The sequence below is a fragment of the Columba livia genome, chromosome 3 (assembly GCF_036013475.1).
Source record: "Columba livia isolate bColLiv1 breed racing homer chromosome 3, bColLiv1.pat.W.v2, whole genome shotgun sequence".
NCBI classification, from domain to species: Eukaryota; Metazoa; Chordata; class Aves; order Columbiformes; family Columbidae; genus Columba; species Columba livia.
In genome coordinates, this window is record NC_088604.1 from 86,219,051 (window position 1) to 86,233,510 (window position 14,460).

Consider the following 14,460-nt stretch of genomic DNA (forward strand, 5'->3'; position numbering starts at 1 on the left):
CATGTTCAGCCTTGGCTGAGCAGGCCAAGAGTGAAGTGTATTTTCCGCAATGTATTGTCTATTTGTCTTGAACTTGTAGTAGTGTCATCTGAGAAGTCTGGCCTATCTGTCTTCTGCTGCCACCTCTGCTGTTGATTCTGCCATGGCTTGTGCCGAGGGGAGCCAAGGTGACCTTTCAAAGGCAGCCTTATGTCATTGTCTCCTGTTCCACAGAAAAATAATATCCCTCTAAAAAAAAAGACATAGCTTGACTGAACTTCAGTTCTTGGCAAAGTATCTAAACAATGTAGTCATAATTGCTAGAGGGCCATACAGTAATAAGAAAATGACAGGACAAACTTAAAAAGAACAAGTGACGTAGCACTAATCTAATTTCCTTCTGTAACACGGTAATTGGCCTCGTGGATACTGGAGAAACAGTAAATTGCCTGTCTTAATTTGGTCTTAGATGATATAAGCAACTTGGGGATATATGGTAAGTAAATCTAATAACATGGTGAATGGAAAACTAGTTAGAAAGCTGTACTCAAAGGATAGTTATTAATGTTGCTCTGTCCAAATAGATGTATGTATTAAGTATGTTCAGAAGGATCTTTTCCTAAATCGTTATTTTCACCGTTTTCACTAGTGACTTAGAGGATGGAAAAAATAGTATTTTATTTTATTTTATTTTATTTTATTTTATTTTATTTTATTTTATTTTATTTTATTTTATTTTATTTTATTTTATTTTATTTTATTTTATTTTATTTTATTTATTTTATTTTATTTTTAAAATAGTAAACACATAAATTATTTTTCAATTGGGACAAGCACAAAGTAGTACACTTTGAAATGATTATTTGCATGATTGAAAGACAGAGAACAAACAGCTAGATGGGCTTTCTGGTCAAAATGGTTAGGAGATTTAGTAGATTGCAACCTAAATATAATGAAGGATGCATTAAAAAGTGTGAAACACATCTTAAAAGTCTGCACTGTAACTCTCCCAGTTAGCTCTGGCAAGACCTCATCTGGAGAATTATACTCAGACTTGGGCAGTCCGTTTTAAGAAATGTATGAGCCAGAGGGAAGCAGCAAAGATCATCAAAAGCCTAGAAAATCTGACCCCTGAGATTGCAAGGGTGAGGTTTGTTTAGTCTAGGGAAAGAGAACTGAGGAGAGATGTGTAAGTAGTCTTTAGGTACATAGAGACTGCTGTGGAAAGGATAGAAACAAATTGTTCTTCATGTTTATTGGAGATCAAGAAAAAATATCATGTGCTTAAACTGCACTGCGGGAAGTTCAGTTCAGACACTTGGGAAGACATCCCAACAGTAAGATGATTAAGCACTGGAATAGATCCCTCACTAGATACAATACTTCAGGGCCCTTTGTTGTTCTTCCAGCCTCCTTATGTGGCATGAAGGATCTTGCCCCAGCAGTTCAGTTTAGGAAATGTTTTGTGTAAGAGGAAATGAGAAATGCTAGAAGGCAAGGTGTGGAGACAAGCTCATATTTTTGGATTAGATGGAGAGAGCTGGGCCACAGGAAAGTTCGTGCAGAAAGGATGAGGTGGTGTAAGCAGATGGGGTCACCCAGAGGTAGAAAGAAGATGGAGAAGAAAATTGATCTAAAACCAAATGAGGTTTTGGTGGAGTGTGAGCCCCACTGCAACTTCAAGTAAGGAGAGTAGGTGGCCCACTACATTTAGTACCTAAACAACTACCAGAGAAACTCACAGAAACTGTAAATATAACTAAAATATCCTGACTTTTCTAATTTTTTGTCATTGCCCAAATAATGAAATCTAAATGTTCCATAAGACATTTAATAAGAGCATTTTCAAACACTCATCACTTGATGAGCTGTCAATGGTGTGTTGCATTGTAAAGGGCAATTGCATTATGTTTCCTGAACTTGTTAGACAGAAGAGCTGCAAAATAATTTATGCAAGAAATGGTGTTTTAAGAACAAAGTGTAAGCTTTTGAAGAAATTCTTTCTTTTCACGGTGCTTAGAGTACATACCCTAGTCTACACATATGTCAACTTGCCATTCTGAAAGATTTATCTCCCATTATTTTGTACCTTGTTGAGCGTCTTTGGGAATTCATGCTTTGTGCATTTGGCTGACAAAGCAGAGTTTTTCATCAGGATATAGTATTTTATGCTGCTCAGTGCTAACCACAGCAGTCCAAGGCCACATGGTAATTCTGGTTATAAAAAAAAAAAAATGAATTGCATTAGCAGAATATTTTAGGGACATTCATCATGAAATCCTAAACTTCATAAACTTCCGGGACAAGCTTGCTTTCTGCCTAGTTGTCTATAGTGCACTAGTATCAACATACTATTTCACTTATAACAATGAACTGATAATAGAATACTAGACAAAATTGCAGTGGAAAGCTACAGCTGTGGCTAAGTACAGCAGTTACAATGTTTTACTCAAATCCAGCTAATCCAAAGATGTCCCCCTCAGATGAAGAACATAACCCTTCTCAAAATGGATTTATACGACTAAAACCAAAAAAGCCATAGTAACAGGAATGGAGTTTAGACCTAACTGATGATGTGAAGGTAAGTAACCTGTACTGTGAATATGTATTTAAAAGGTTATATTGAATGTGTATTGATGTGTGATAACTGTACCTTCAAAACAGTGTCCTTGGCTAAGTGCGTTTGCACAGCAACAATGAGTTTCTGCCTTCAAGGGTTTCCAAACTAAATCAATAAGAAAGAAAAGGGATGGAAGTACACAGAGAAATGAGCATGTTTAATATTTTGTAGCCAGGCAGTTGGAAATATTATCAGTAGTCCCAGAAACTCGGTACAGCACACTGTGTGAAGAAATCTAAGTTTCATGTACAAATTCTTGAAGGTCCAGCTGTGCCTGGCTTGCTCACGGTATTTGTCGTGTTGATTTCAAAAAGCTGCTCATCATAACAAGGGGAAGACAGTTTAGCCCTAGAGTTTTCTAGTCTTTCATTTATTTAGGTTGCTTATATCCCTCTTTATTGTTGGACAGATCAGCAGATCTTCCCCAGAGAGATACCTTGGGAAGGTAGCAAGTCTTCATGAGACTCTCCCCACTTTTCTCTCGGTCTGTTCTCCCTTTATACTGTCTGTTCTGTTTAAGTAATTACAGGAAGTTTCTGGTGACACAGAGAATATCTCTCTTCTTTATTACAGAAGTCCTTTCAGCATTACTGTTTCCCTACAAATAGCCTTTTTCCGTTCTGAGTATTATTTCCTCCTGTTGAATTCAATATAAGATTATTTTCTCCAATGTATTAGCTTTTAAGATATGTTCTTTTTACAGTTGCTTTCCACCCATGATTTAGTTGCAATATTCCGTCTTCTCCTTAACCTTCACCTTTGCTTTCTTCCTCTTCCTCTTCCTCTTCCTCTTCCTCTTCCTCTTCCTCTTCCTCTTCCTCTTCCTCAAACTAATCTTTTCTGCCAAGGATTAATGTATCTCCATTTATTTTAATTCATGCATTGGTCTGTCAGTCACAAGGTGTGCATTAACCCTGTATTTCCATTCTATATCCAAACCACAGCACTATACCAGCTACTAGGCAGAAAAATTGACTCTATCCTAGCCAAAGCCAGGGCAATACTAATGAGAATGTTGGGTTAATGAGCTCAGGGACCCCACGCTGTTGTTGGGATCCCAAGTGGAATCACTGTACTTCCAGGTAGAATTAACTCACACAGATCTGTCTCAGGAGTCTTTCACAGTGCTGCAAAGTAAGGTCTGAGCCAGTAGACCTGGTCATTTGTATCTCTGAACGTTAAGGTTCATCTACTTTGGCACTTTAGTGTCAACCAGGAGTGCTCTTGTGAAATTGATTTCCTCATAGCCCCAGCTTCAACACTTTAGTTTGCATCATGGAGAAGCAATGGACTACTCAAAATGGCATCCATCCAGGTGAAGCTTAGGTGGGAAATCCTCCAAGAGCACATCTAGTGCATTCTAACTGCTGATAAGCACTCAGTCCATGTGATGAGACTAGTGTTGAGGTTGAGTCTTCTGCATTGTGTTTCATTGTGCAAATCCAGTTCTGTTGCACTGATTGCTAATATAGACATAGCCAAAAATACATTTGCTCCCTAATTTGGGAGTTTTTGCTACAGCAAATGCATTAAAACAAAGCAGTATTGGGATGACTTAATCAATGATGGGACAGCACAGATTTCACTGGCATCACACCTGGAATGATAGCTAACAAAACTTCATAAAATGTGTGAATTCAGATTAACTCATTAATATAGGCAAACTTGATATAAAATGGCAGCTCTTAAATTGTATATCACCTCAAGAGCGTGACATAAGTGTCTTCCAGTAATAATTTATTAACTAGTGGGAACTACAAAGTACTTGTGACTTCAGACATATATATATATCTGTTAGATAGAAAGCCTATAAAACTTACAAACTCTGTTACGGGGGCCACAAAATTACTGAGAAAAAATGAACATGTTTACTAAAAAGGAAACTGTGTTTAGACTTCAGTTTCATAAATCCTGGTCACAACATTACTCATTCTCTCCTAGGAAGAAAGATCCTGAATGCAGCATGCAGAGGTTTGAACAACCAAGTGACTGAATTTGGAGAAGATTTATGAGGAAGTTTGCAAACTTTCAGTGAAGCAGCTTGGAGGATGGTAGGAGCGTGTACCATAGAACTGTGTCAATGCAGAGTCCAGTTCCTTTGTCTCACAGATACGTGGCCAAGAAATATGTTCACAGCGTAGGAAACTAGCTGTACAGCGTTTGACATCTTGGCAAGGAGGGTAGTTTTAAGCAATCTTTGCACCTTTTAGTGACACCCCAGAGGCTGGAGAAGTGTTTGGTTTAATTTAGACAGCACTGTCTGTAATTTCTTAAGCACTGCATGGCATTTAACCCCTTCTGAACTTATTCCTTCTGACCTCAGAGTGTTTCTTGTGCTTGGGAAGAGGTCCTAGAAGAAAAGTTTTATGGTTGCCTCTCTGCATTGCTCAGACAGTCCTCTCCTAGACAAACACAGAAATTTTAGTCTGTTTATACCATTTGGTGCTTTTGTTTGTTCTGAACTTTGCATTAGAAATCCTTATCTCCTAAACATAAGGTATTGACCACATTAAAAGACCTGTAGTGTTTTTACTGGATTCCATATGCCAGTGGTCCTTATTGCTCAGTCTCTGAGGATATGATGGAGATTGATCATCTTTTTATGCAGTATTTCCAGGATTATTTAATGAAGCCCATGTAGGAGGTCTTCTTTGGTTTGGTTTGGTTTGGTTTGGTTTATTTATTTATTTATTTATTTAATAGTCTTTATAGAATCTTGTTAATTTTCTGTCTTCTTTTATTTTATGGGTTTTTCACAAGTACATCCTCAAGTATGGGGAAAATATTTTCAGGTTTGTTTGAACTGTGTGGAACCATGCAGGGATGTTCCACTTGGCCTCACAGAAAAGTCCTAAAAGTTTAAATCTAATTGTGGCCTAAACTTATAAATCATCTGAAAAAAAAAAAAAAAAAAAAGCAACTTTACCCAAAAAGATGACTTTACTGTTAGTACTGCATCCTGCCTTCCCAAATGCTTCTACAGCCCAGCACTTTGCCCCGCCTCCCAGCTGGCCAACAATTCTCTGTCCTATAAATGATGGCTTTGCTGTCATTTTCCTGTGGTTTTTCTCTTTCTCAGGCACCTCCTTCAGCTTTCAGCACTGCATTGCAAGCTCCAGATCCAAACCGGCTTTCACAGCCAGAGGATTATGGCCCCTCTCCCGCTTTTCCATTCACTGCAGTTTCACGAGCAGCGCTCTGTTTCAGTTGAGGAGCGCGCGGGCCCCCTGTGTGCTGTGACTCTGTGCCACGTGTGGTCATTTCTACCAGGGCAGGTGGCACCACGACCTGATGGAGTTTTACAGACTTTGTATTAATACTAACAATGCAAAGGGCAAAAAGTAAGGATAAGTTGGACACTAGCATGCTGAGTTTCCTTACTTAGATAGCATGTGAGCACATCTAAATTTCAGGCTCAAGAAATACATGACACATTTTCACAGAAGATGAGAAGCCACCTTAGGCATGACATGTCCTCGCTCTTCTTGAGTTTTGTAAAATAAACCGCTTCCACATGCTAACAGGATGGCAGTAAATAAGATAATTCAGCAAAACCTAATTCATAAAAATGAAAACGTGTACTCTCTTCCCTCTGCCAGTATATTCCAATGTTTAAATCAAGCTTCATGTTTCTTTTAAATACTCTTTAAACCTGCCTCAATGGAAAAGTTATTCCAAAGTTTTAAAATATCCTCTATCATATTATATATGAACTCAAAATATTTTTCCAGGACCATATATTATTTCTAAGCTTGTTTCCCCAGGAGTCCCATTATGAAATGAACTTTAAAGCTACAGTTGGAAGGTGAATTTAATACCAGTCGTATAAAATATAGAGTTCCATTCCTGCAAACACATCTGTGTCTAACTTTAAGCCGATGAATATTTCTACTAACTCAGTGGAAGTCCACTCACTAACGTTAAGTGCATCTATGAAGTGTTTGGAGGCCTGGATCTGAAAGTACCACAATAATAATCATAAGTAAATATTTGTACAGCCTTTCCTTTCTCTAAATGTTTAATTTGGTGAGCATCTTTAGGATTCCTAGCTAAGAAGTCTGTTTTGCAATATTAAAACTTCTGGAGCAAACCCAAAAGCTGGAACTCTGCAGACCTTGCCAATTTTGATTTACAAGTGCATCAGCAATTTCTGGGTATTCTGGTTCTGGTTTGTGTCGCTGCAACTTACCATTGTTATGCTGTGTTCAACTTAATACAGACAAAGAAAATTTGGTCACCAGTTGCAGCATTATGAAATATAGATGTGTTGGGTTTGGTTTTGATTGAAACCAGAAACAGGACAAATAGCTGCTTATTTGGAAATTCTTAAAGGTATGCCAAATTTAGAAAAAATAAGTTTGTTTTGGAGAGGACAATGTTTCCAACTTGTCTAGGCTAGAAAACCAGACCTTGACTGAAAACATTTAAATTCTTCTTTAGACAGAAATTTGCAGTTAAATAAGTGTAAACACAGTTTGACACCTTTTTTGTGTTTGTGAGCACAAGCCCACATTTCAGTTGTAACTGCCACAGTTTGTTTTAAATATAGCCTTTTTTTCCTTATCAGAGCCAAAAAGACACACAAGGAAGGAATACTAGTTTCATTAGCTATACATTTTACACGTACATATACTAGCAATTCTACTTAGTAAGATTCATTTTTGCATTTTACATGTTCAATAGGTTTAGAAATATGTATTATTTTATGATATATTCCATATTTCCTTGTAGTCTGCCTGTGCACGTGTGATGACCACAGTCCATCAGCATTAGAGTTTCAGAGACTGCCAAAAGTTCACAGTAGGTGTGTGTAAAGCACCTACAGCCCCGCTTTTGAGGCAGGAAAACATCCACTTTGCAACCAAATACAATAGATGAGAACTGAAAGCAAGTACAGTTTTGCCACTGTGATCCCAGCTGCATTCATGGGTAGATCAGTATCAGTGTCTGTAGAAAGTGCTTTGCAAATACCCAGGTGAAGTATACTTCAGAAGGGGAGTATAGATGGTCCACGGAGCTGTAGAAATACCCTTTCACATGCCACAGAGAGGTGTGTGAGTGAGGGCTCATTGTTAACACAAAAGTGGTGAGACAAATGTGTCATTTTGCACATTTTGGTGAGGGGGAAGCATGGCTGTGGCAAAGGAGCCAGCTTCTTGTGGAATGGAAATCATCCTGGTGACAACAGGATGCGTTCATATGCATGTGGAGACAAGTGTGACTGTCAGTGAGCAGAAGTTAGCTGTACACATCTGGACAGGATGCACTGACCATCACCAGGGACCACAGAGGTCATTATAGTAGGAATTCTGCCTCAGTTTGATTTGCTGAGTATAACTGATGGGCAAATACTAGGAACTGACGGAATTTTAATGCAAAAATTACCCATTAAATTTGAATGGGCTTTGCTGTGTAAAGTTGTGAACGCTCAGAGTACATCAATTGTTGTCTTTATTTTTAAGCAAACTTGCACTTCAGCTCAACATATAATCTCTCCAAAAGATCTCAGAAATTAATAATAATGCTGATGATTTAAACAACAGTAGGAAAGCTAAACAAAACGTAAGCACAGAGGAAATGGTGCATGACTCCTATTATATTAATTCCACAATCAATTAAATAAAACTCGATGACCACATTCAGTGCCTGCAATAAAGAGAAAAGAAAGTATCTGTATAGATAAATCCAGATATTACTGCATTCTTTAAAAACAAACAAAAAAAACCCCCACAAACCAAAACCAAACCATAAGCAAACCAAAACAAACAAAACAAACAAAAAAAAAGCCACCACCACCAAATAAAACCACATCCTACAGTTGCCACAATCTTGTGACAAAAAACCTGCATCTTGAAAGCTACTACAAAAATAGAATGAATTGTCATAAAATACTTCTATTCAGTGAAGAATTCGCAGCCTCTTGAAGCATACAAATGCCATTTAATTCTAGATATCCCCAACTCTCCTAGCACAACATGGTATAGAAATGTCCCTTCTCCTGGCACAGCAGTGCTCCTCCCTGCCAGGGTTCTGCACACAAGTTGACAGTGGTTCTGATGGATGGGTTGTTTTAGATGATATTTATCCTTTTATCAGGCTTCTGGAAAAAGTCTTATGTTTATAGTCCCGTACACAGGGTTGCAGTAGTAGATGAAAAGAGAAGAAAAAACAGCATGCAAGTCAGGAGAAGATATAGATGATAAAAGTCCTTCTTCTTCACCCTTCACCTTTTCCACACTGAGTTGTATTAGACAAAAATGGGAAACAGAGGACAAACACTTGGATACCTTGCATAACAAAGACTTACAAAAAAATCTGTCAAATCAAGAGTCTCTGGGAAATAGCCAGGGAAATATCAGTTCTCTTAGTTTTATTACTTATAATTGAAACCAATCTGTAAAAAGGTTTGCACTGGTAACAAAATTCCATCTCCTGGAGTAAAACCCTTTCCTGGAGCAAAAAAGTGCTATCTTTTATCCATCTCTAAAATTAATCTTTGCCAAGAAAGTATACACAGCTCAAAAGTTAAACAAGATATTTTTGTTCCTAGCTACTCACAAATGAACATCCTTCAATATTGTTTTGGAAATACTGCAGCATAATTAGGATGGAGTGTAAATCATAGAAATAATATTTCCTGTAGCCTTTGAAATGTTCTAAAGCAGCCTGAAGTGAAAGCAAAGGCCTTTGCTGTTGCTTAATGCCAAGTGAGTATTCTTGTCCAAGAAACAAAGTCATGATTAAGATCTCACACACACACAAAAAGTTCTCTTGTGTTTCAAAGACAGAAAATATTACAATGTTTACATATATACTGTTTAAAGTAAAAAAAGCATCCAGAAAGTAATACCCAATAACTGCAAATAGAACTTCAAGCCTGCTAGGGAAGTAACAGCTTCAGGCCATGCTCAGACCCCAATCGTTAAAGTAATTTTAAAGTGGAAAGGAAATTTTGGGGCAAAGAAAGAAGAATCACAGGAGAAGAGAGAGAAGGGTGCAAAGAGGGCCTCAAAAAGAAGATTCTTTATTTCGACTCTACAGTGAGAAAAATGTGGGAAATGGAGCAAGCCTGCATTTTCTCCCCTCTCCACCCAGTCAGGTTGTCTGAAGGAGCTCTTGAAGTCAGAGGAAATTGTTCAAAGGTCCTTTTGTGGAGGATCTTGATCTCCCTGACATCAGAGTGCTCACTGGCTCAACTTATTAACATAGAAGCAAAACCATGTTTGCACTAAAGTCAATAGTCAAATTCCCATTTAATTCTCTGACATTATCAAAGGTACTTGAGGAGTTTATCTCAAGATATTGGGTAGGCACACAAGGTTTCCATTCAGACTCTGAAAATTGTTGCTTCTTGTCTCAGTATTTGTTCTCAGAACTGCCTTAGTAAATGTGTATATCTCCCCTTTGATAATGAAGACTTATGAAATGCCACCAGAGCTCCACATACCTACTGATGGAATTCTCATTTCTGGTCTCTGCATATGTGGAAATCTGAATCTTCCTGTCTGAGGTAAGGAGATACTATGTGAGTAAATAGCTGCACTGGATCCACACAAAGGAGGAGATCAAAGGGCAGACGTAATTTTTTCATGATTTAGAAGGTGCCTCCACATAATTATGCCATTTTTTTTAGCTTAATTAGTTACAGAGACGAAGGCAAAATAAATGTGGTTAAGAGAAGTTATTTCTGAAATTAAATAAAATGTTCAATCTATGCAAGCTGATTACCAGTGGAAAGACCTTCATTAGCTAGAAATAGAGGAAAGTGAGAAAATTAGGATAGACACAGTGTCTCCTTTACTGAATATTATATAATAGTCATTTGACTTTTTTTTAATAGCATCATATAAACGAGGAATAATTCCAATCTTAAAAGTCATCAGTATAGAAACAACATTAATGACATAAGGAATCTTCAAGTAGATTTGTAGAAATGATCAGTTTAGTAAATACAAATGTTCTCATTTAAGTACTCCAGTGCTGGAGCACTTGGAAGCTGGACAGCTGAAACATCATTTCAAAAAATATTCATAGTTAGATTCCAGATATTTTCTAATGCAATCTGTTCTATACTTACATTTGTGTCCAAACATTGCTAACAGTGATTTTTAAAAGTTGTATAAACTGTGTAAGATTAAGTTGATTCAAATGGAAATGGCTCATGACCCCACGATGAAATCCCTATTTTAGAGCACCGTCTTTCAATGTCTTATAGTGAACTACATTTTATGCAAAATGGCACATTTCTTTCCTAATTCTTGAAGAAGGTGAGTGGGATTTCGGAAAATATACACCTTATGCAGGCAATGCAAATATCAATAATCTTGTAATGATCCCCATTGGTGTGTTTTAAAAGAAAAAAGAATTTTCCACTTAGAAGAAGAAGAGAAAACAGAAAAACAATGAGATAAAGTGGACTAATGTGATAAAGAAGAACAATGCTTATTCACCTTGGGCCTGATATCGTCCATTAATTTTGATGGACTGACTCCTGATCAACACAGCTGTGATACTAAAATCCATCTCTCTATATTTCTAGTTATGCATCTGAGTACCGATGACATTAAAAAAATGAAAAATAGAAATCTGCTTTCTGATTAGTTTGACAAATGATAGCTTAGTAGAGTCCTAAACTCTTTTAAAACTTTAGAGATATTCCTATGAAGACCGGATAATACTTTTTTTCAGATGATGTAACTGTCGTGATATCTAGTGAGATTATAAAACATAACCAAACCTGAACACATCTGAAATGAGTATCATGTCAGTTATGTCTTCTGAAGAAAAACACACCAGTGAAAGAGGTCTGACACTGATTCTGCAAAGTAACAAACATTGTCAACCTAATCCAGCAAAATCTTCAGGGTTGAACTTAAATGATTAGGGTCACTGAAATCAACAGGGCTACTCTAATAAAGAGCAGGCTTCTCAGCCCCTTGCAGTTTGATATCACCAATGAGAAATATAATTGCAAAAGTCAGTGTTCACTTTCTAATCCCACCACTCTTTCCTTCATCTTCTTCCATATTTGAGGAAAAGGTGTCTATAGGCATGAGTGACATTCATAAGCAACATATCTTTTCTTTATCACTGTTTCCAACTCCAAGAAAACTGAGAAATGACATTTGCTGCCCTAGAAATTCTCTTCAGTCACAGCCTCTTTCCAATGCAACCTGATTTTTCAGAACATAATCTGTTAAAGTATCCAGTGCGAGTGGCTGCCTTTATACCTTCATGTGCTTTGCAGCATAAGAATTTTGGGGAAGCTGTAAGGTCTGAGAATGGGAAATGTCCTGCTCAGGTAACTTGTTGCCACTTAACCTGTTCTGTACACTAGAACTCAGCTTATGTGTGTTCTTTATCTCTTAACTTTCTCTGAATCAACATTTTCTTCACAAATTTCAACTCAAAGTTGCGCCCAAATGAAGAAAAAGACAGAATAAATAAATCAATGACTAGGTGAAATATATATTTATGAATGAGACAGTCTCTGTTTACAGACAATCCTCGGTCACTTTAAAAAATATTTATGTCTAAATGCATCTTCTCTAGCTAAAGACCGAAAGGGAATTGCATCCTCACTGTGGATCTGCTCTGCATGCTGAGTCAAACAGAAAAGAAACCTGCATGGAAGCGGTATTTTTAGCGTCTGTAGTACAGCAGTAAAGCATAGTCACAGTATTCAACCTAAGACCCCAAAGCCTCTTTTCTCTTACAGCTCTTCAGGCCCTGCACAGCTTGGTTTCTTGCCCTTTCTTGCTCCCGTGACAGACACACAGGGAACTGATGAGGATATCATGACTCTTTTCAGCCAGTCCTTCGCACTTATCCCATAGTTGAGTTATTTGGATTATCATATCAGAAGCTTTTTTTTTCATCCATGGAGAAAAGGGTTGAATTTATCCTAAAAGCTTCTGCGTAAACATTGTTTTGTAGATTATTTTTCTATTTATCAGGAAAGTGGCATTACAAGAGATGATCCCACCAGCCATAAAACTGCAATTTCTTACAACTGTTTATCATAGCATGGCATTTTCATAACAAGTTACTCTAACATAAGCCATTTGAAAATAGTTGCATTTGTTTTTTCCCGGGGCACAGCTGTCTCACATCAGAAATGTTGTTCTGTGAGAGGTTTCAGTTGCTCTGGCAACAGCCTTTGACAAGTTCTGTCTGTGAGGCTGCAGAGAAGAGCAATTGCTTGGAGGAGAGGTCTTTGCCCTTCCCACTGATGCTCTCACTTTCCTATACAAACAGTACCATGTTTCTGAGAGCTGCCAGTAAATACATACCAAAGAGTACATTCCCTGACTGTTCCAGGGTATTACAAGGGAAGGAACTTATGAAATAAATACACTGGCTAAGAGTTAATTGGTTCTGATTCTATCATATGTGATTCATAAAGGAAAAGAACTACGTTGTTATACATGCACTTGCTTGAAAGTTTCACTTTTAAAATGGTGGTAAGGCAGCTGCCAGGCCCACCATGTGTCTGTGAACACCATCAGAGCTGAGAGCACACAGAATGCCAATAATAACAAGATTTTGAAGTGGTAATTTCAGCGTGTTTATAATTTATAACTTTTGCTATCAGAAAAGATGATGTTTCTTGCCATTTTTATTTTTTTTTTTCCAGGCAAGATGGTAATTATGCATCTGTGTTGCAGTATGTCAATCCACTCTAATTTAGTTGCTATTTGTGTCAGACAGATGTTCCTTTCTACCAAGTAATCTTAGCTTTGGACAGTGTCTCTGTTGCTGCTCCTGTCATGATCATGCCACAGTAGATCCCTCCAGATCACCTCTTTTTCTTTGTATTTTGGGTTGTCAAAACTTGTTTATTTATGGAGCTTCTTGCTACTGAAGTCCAAGGAGCTTCTGGAAAGAGGCCCTTGACTTAACCCCTTCACTCGCTGAGCAATGTCTGGGTGCAGGCCCCAGGCTTCTGAAAGCACTGCCCAAAGATTAACTGTGACAACCCTAAGGCTTTTTTCATTTTTTAATAGAAAGGTGAGATTATCCCAGGTTATACAAAAGCTAGTTTTGGCTGGGTGACTATGCTAACTAGAGATTTCCTCTCTCAGTCTTTCATTGTACTTCAGTTGCTCACAGAATCAGGAAGTAGATATCTTAAGAAAATTCGAGCTCTCTGGGCTTACATGGTATCTACATGATTCTGGTGTCACCTAGTAAAGTCAGTGACAAGATTATGGAACATGAGGTCAGCACCATGCTCTCGTCTGACAGCGCTAAGCTGCAAAATTAGTTCTTGGCTGGATGACAAATTGGGATCAGGAAAAATAATCAGATAATTTAGTAAGGAATCTATGGGTATCTAATATGTGTCAAGGCGACTCAGCTTACACTGTCAACAGCTTTATGACAGAAAGTTAAATGTAGGATATAAGTAGCTACTATTTATCATTTTGCTTGGTGATGTTGCATAGAATGAAAATATGATAAACGCGAGAGCAATGAGCAAAAATCTTCTTGCCATTTTGAAAATCTGCTGCCTACCAGACTGTAGCTCCTGGCCAATATGATTGCACAGAAGAGTTTATTTGGGACTGAAACCAGTGTGAGCCCATACCAGATGTTACAGTAATCCAGATATTGTTTGCTAAATAATGTTATGAAAGGGATTTTTTCCCGTGTTCTTCTAGGATGAACTCTTTCCTAACTTGCAGTAACATTTTCAAGTTCTTTATGCTGCTGTCTGTCAGTGAAGTTTTCTCTTCCACTTTCAAACTATATTTCTACCATATAGTGCTTTACGTTTCTCAAAGAATAGTCATGTATCAAACATTATTAAAAAATGTGAAGCAGATCCCATAAAATTGAGACTGGGATTTAAGATAAAA

The 14,460-nt window shown here is 37.6% G+C and overlaps 1 long non-coding RNA gene across 1 annotated transcript in view; it reads left to right on the plus strand.

Annotated features, from left to right (window-relative positions):
• The first annotated feature begins 2,444 nt into the window (after window positions 1-2,444).
• Window positions 2,445-14,460, plus strand: part of LOC110359709 (uncharacterized) — a 38,988-nt gene continuing 26,972 nt past the window's right edge. Inside the window, exons 1-2 of the long non-coding RNA XR_002415070.2 lie at window positions 2,445-2,560; window positions 4,541-4,650. This is a non-coding gene — a long non-coding RNA (uncharacterized LOC110359709). The remainder of the gene's footprint in view (window positions 2,561-4,540; window positions 4,651-14,460) is intronic.